This window comes from Mandrillus leucophaeus, unplaced genomic scaffold (genome assembly GCF_000951045.1).
Source record: "Mandrillus leucophaeus isolate KB7577 unplaced genomic scaffold, Mleu.le_1.0 Scaffold109, whole genome shotgun sequence".
Classification (NCBI taxonomy): domain Eukaryota; kingdom Metazoa; phylum Chordata; class Mammalia; order Primates; family Cercopithecidae; genus Mandrillus; species Mandrillus leucophaeus.
In genome coordinates, this window is record NW_012099098.1 from 1718488 (window position 1) to 1723703 (window position 5216).

General features: G+C 49.9%; 1 protein-coding gene across 1 annotated transcript in view; it reads right to left on the minus strand.

Moving 5' to 3' along the window:
• The window catches only part of STXBP1 (syntaxin binding protein 1), a 91145-nt gene extending 90151 nt beyond the window's left edge, over positions 1–994 (minus strand). Inside the window, exon 1 of the mRNA XM_011988341.1 lies at positions 904–994. The gene's annotated coding sequence lies outside the window, so the exon portion shown is untranslated. The remainder of the gene's footprint in view (positions 1–903) is intronic.
• Between the last annotated feature and the right edge of the window lie 4222 nt (positions 995–5216).

A 5216-nucleotide genomic window follows, 5' to 3' on the forward strand; every position in this document is an offset into this window, starting at 1 on the left:
AAAAAAAAAAGCCTTTCCTGCAGATGTGTACCTGAGATGTTCACTGGGGATGACAAAAATCAGAACGGAGGTTTTTTTAAAGTAGCATGATTGAAAGATAGAGCGGGCTGACAGACTGTGAATTCACCCAGGAATTCAGGTTGGGAGCGCTGATTTGGCACCCAAGACCTGGTTGGAGACCTCTTGACATCTTTGAGCCTTGGTTTCCCCATCTGTGAAACGGAGACAAATAAAACTTCCAGGCCTGTCTCCCAGGGTGACTCCCAGCCAGCAAAATGATCCACTTGAAAGGGCAAAATACGGCTGGGCGCGGTGGCTCACGCCTGTAATCCCAGCACTTTGGGAGGCTGAGGCGGGCAGATCACGAAGTCAGGAGATCGAGACCATCCTGTCTAACACAGTGAAACCCCGTCTCTACTAAAACACAAAAAATTAGCCGGGCGTGGTGGTGGGCGCCTATAGTCCCAGCTGCTAGGGAGGCTGAGGCAGGAGAATGGCCTGAACCCGGGAGGCGGAACTTGCAGTGAGCCGAGATGGCGCCACTGCACTCCAACCTGGGCTACAGAGCGAGACTCTGTCTCAAAAAAAAAAAAAAAAAAGAAAGAAAGAAAGAAAGAAAGGGTAAAATACTCCCTCAACTATCACACAATACTACTCTTTGCTGGCGCGAGGCGGCAGCTGGCTGGTGCGGAGCCGCGCCCTCCCCCTCACCTCACGCGCCGCGCGCGCCCGGGGCGCGGGGTACCCAGGCCTCCTCTTTCCCCTCCTTGCTGGGATCCCTGGCCACAGGCTACCGACGCGCTCCATCTGCCTGAAACCCCGCTCGGGTCCTGTCTTTCCTCTTTCTTGGAGCTTCCGTTTTTTCCCTGCCCACGGAAAGAGCTTGGAGGCGAGATCTCTTACTAGCAGCGCCCACTCCCAGCCGCAGCGAAGCCAGGATGAATCCACCCACAATACCTCCCTCTCGCTGGGCACCTGCATCCGTGCATCCACCAACACTGAGTTCTTGTGTCAAACTCCGTGCCAAGCACCTCACGGGCATCATCTCATCAAATCCTCCAATCATTGGGCATTGCTTTTTGTTTTGTTTTGTTTATATTCCTCTTAGCTCATACCTATGGGCATTATTTTTAATCTCCATTTTCCGATGTAAAAACCAAGGCGCCGAGATACTGGAAATAGCACTAGACTTACCTTCAGGCAGCATAGCATCCGATAGCTAATGTTCAGTATTCTGTCTCTTTTACGTGTAAGCCGTTATTCTGTTCGCTGGAGCCACAACCAAGTACAAGGCAGAATCTCATCCTGCTTATAGGGCGCTCAGAGTTTAGAAGTTTCTAAGCCCCAAATCTGATACGAATATACTGTGGGACCGACTCTGGTCTCAGTATCTCCTTCCTGGAGTCCGTATTTACTAAAGCGGTCCCAGGTCAGTTTTTGCTCGACTTTCTTTGTTAATAGGAGATACTACTTTTCTTTTCTTTTCTTTTTTCTTTTTTCTTTTTTTGAGACAGTCTCGCACTATCGCCCAGGCTGGAGTACAGTGGCATGATCTTGGCTCACTGCAACCTCCGCCTCCTAGGTTCAAGCGATTCTCCTGCCTCAGCCTCCGGGTAGCTGGGATTACAGGCGCCCGCCACCACCGCCCGGCCAATTTTTTGTATTTTTAGTAGAGACGGGGTTTCACTATGTTAGCCAGGCTGGTCTCAGATACTGTTTTTGAAATATAGGCAGGGCTTACTTTTGGCTTCAAAGTAACACAAATTGAGCCAATTAAAAAATTTTTTAAAAAGAGAGCTAGTAGTAGTAAAAACCAGTGAATATTCATTAAATATTTGGAATACATTTGAGCTAGGTTTTTAATCTTCACATTATTAAGATGTGTAATAATATTTTACAGATGAGGAGTTGAGATTCAGAGTGGATAAGTGCTTTATTAGTAAATGACAAAGGAAAGATCCAATTCTAGAATCTGAATTCTGAACCATTATTTTATACCGAGAAGGAAAAAAAAAAAAAAACTGCTGAGGACTAAGGAGGAATTTTCCAAAGTCACAGAAGCTGAACCAGGACAAGAGGTCACATGTCCTACTTCAGTCACCAGCCCCAGGACAAGCAGATCTGACCATCTTCTCACCACCACCCCAAACTACCCCCAACAGAACCTTCTGATGGGTTCAGAGAGAGATAAGGTGTTAGTGTGTCAACTCTCTATGTCTGGGCCTTGCCCTTTGCCCAGGAAACATATTGATAGCCCCTGGGCACATTTGGAGGAGGAGATTGTGTGTAAATGTGGGGGGACCTAGGATGCACTGGTAATGCCACATGCTTCCTCCTTCACCAGCTGGCACGTATCAGCAGAGACTCCACCATGTCTGCATCTGCCATGAAAATATAAATTCGAAGCTGGAAAATTCCTTAGCAGCTAAGGAGTAGGAATGGCCAAGGGCTCCTCTTGTCACTCATCCAGTTGGTGGGTCAAGAAGGGTTTACTGAATGTGGCCAAGGTCTGGGTCATGTGGTGTGGGTAAGAAGGAGACAACTTCTGCCCTCGAGAAGCTGGTATTCTAGCCGAGGTGACAGACAGGAAACAAGGTGTTACAACATTGAGTAACTGTTCTGACAAGTGCTGAAGCAGATGGAGAAGGGACTGTGAGAGTGGATAGCAGGGCACCTTGCCCAGTGGACTGGCTGGGGTAAAATCAGAGCTGGCTTCTTGAGATGGGAAAACGGTGGTAAGAGGGGCCTGGGAGAGTGTCTAGGCAGATATACGGTAGGTGCAAAGACCCAGTGGCAGAAAGGAGTTTGGCTCTTCCAGGAGCAGAGAAGGGGCATCAGGACTAGAGAGGAGAAAGCCTGAGGGGTAGGGTGGGAGGAAGAGCCCCCAGGGGTAGGCCTGGATGCGGGGATCCAGGACTTCTTAGTGGCCTGGGATCCGTGTGCAGGGACTTTCTCAAAGGTCACAGCCAATAAAATATAGTAGCTTCTTATTTTCTGTAGAAGGAAGGACAAAAAAAAAAAAAAAAAAAAAAAAAAAAGCCTTTCCTGCAGATGTGTACCTGAGATGTTCACTGGGGATGACAAAAATCAGAACGGAGGTTTTTTTAAAGTAGCATGATTGAAAGATAGAGCGGGCTGACAGACTGTGAATTCACCCAGGAATTCAGGTTGGGAGCGCTGATTTGGCACCCAAGACCTGGTTGGAGACCTCTTGACATCTTTGAGCCTTGGTTTCCCCATCTGTGAAACGGAGACAAATAAAACTTCCAGGCCTGTCTCCCAGGGTGACTCCCAGCCAGCAAAATGATCCACTTGAAAGGGCAAAATACGGCTGGGCGCGGTGGCTCACGCCTGTAATCCCAGCACTTTGGGAGGCTGAGGCGGGCAGATCACGAAGTCAGGAGATCGAGACCATCCTGTCTAACACAGTGAAACCCCGTCTCTACTAAAACACAAAAAATTAGCCGGGCGTGGTGGTGGGCGCCTATAGTCCCAGCTGCTAGGGAGGCTGAGGCAGGAGAATGGCCTGAACCCGGGAGGCGGAACTTGCAGTGAGCCGAGATGGCGCCACTGCACTCCAACCTGGGCTACAGAGCGAGACTCTGTCTCAAAAAAAAAAAAAAAAAAAAAAAAAAAAAAAAAAAAAGGGTAAAATACTCCCTCAACTATCACACAATACTACTCTTTGCTCTGTATTCTTTATTTGCATTTACTGGGAGTTTGATACATGCCAGGCACTATGCAAAAAAAGCTCTCATGAATTTTCACTGGATTCTCACTACTGCCCTATGAGGTTTGTGCTATTATTATCTCCACGTTCCTGGGGCGCAGAGAGATCAAATCACTTGTCCAAGGTCACACAGCTCTAATCGCTAAGCCAGGACTCGCGCTCTGACTTCCTAATGACCAGGGGAGAACGTCCAGCGCCCAGACCTAAGGTAAGGTTTGGCTGTGTGGACAGCTCGTTGGAGAGTATCGGCAAAGAGAATCAGCACCCTCGGGAGTTTGGACCCAGGCGGGTCCGCCCCCGCGGCCCGAGCCCAGCGCCAGGGCCAGCCGGGGTAGCAGCCGCAGGATGCACAGGGATGGTCGGCGGCACCAGCCAGCGGGCGTGCAGGTGCGCCCGCAGCTGCGCATGCGCGGCCTGCAGCCTCTGCAGAGCCTGGTGCGGCCCGGCGCTGGGGTGGTAAGAGTCCTGTGATTTACGCACAGGTCACGTGACGGCGGGGAGTGCTCCAGGTGGGCCGACCGCAGCAGAGAGGAGCGGGGGGAGAGGCTGGCGATCAGGACAGATGGAGAGGGAGCGGCCTGGAGGGACCGAGAACGAGGAGACAGAAATAGCAATAGAGCCAACCAGCGGGGGAGGGGCCACCCCTCCACCGGACCTACTGAGTCCTTCACGCGGTATCACAGGCTTGGCCCCTCTCTACACACCTGGAGCCTGTTGCAGAGCCCTGGGGCCAGTCTGGGAGCTTGACAGCCTCGGGCTGCACCTCCCTCCCTTCTGCTTTTAAGCTGCATCATCAGCTGCAGTGTTCTGTGTTCACCCACATCCCCTCCTCTCGGCCTCTGGGCTGTTTGATTTTAGGAGCAGTTTCTAAAGAATTCAACAAGATAATATTTATAAGGTACTTTATCCAGGACTGGGAACCTGGTAAGGCTCAAATGAACGTTAGTTATTAATATCCTTCTTAAAAATGACACATCATTAGGCTGAATTAAATCACTGCTAAATAGATAGGTATGGGTTATGGAGAGTTCAGTCTGCGTCCTGCTTATTTGCTGCTAGATTCATTGGCAAGAATGAAAAGTAATTGTTTCTGTCGCTGTCGCCTCCACCCCCACTACCATGCATACACCTACAAAGAGTGGCTGGGCCTGGACTACTTAAGTTTGAGACATCCTTGCCCTCGAGTGAACTAACAGTTTTTGAGTTTGAGGCCACACTGCAGTATCAAAAAGGCTTTGTTTTCAAAAGCCCAGGTGAGGGCCTCAGCTTCAAGGGACCGCAGAGGCTAGGGTAATGTAATAGCACAGATGTAGCCAGCTGCAGAGCACATGACTTGCCCAGAGGAACAAGACAACATCTCCCATGCTTAGGTGTTGCAATGGATTTTTTTTTTTTTTTTTTTTGAGTTTGAGTCTCACTCTGTGGCCCAGGCTGGAGTGCAGTAGTGCAATCTCAACTCACTGCAACCTCCACCTCCTGGGTTCAA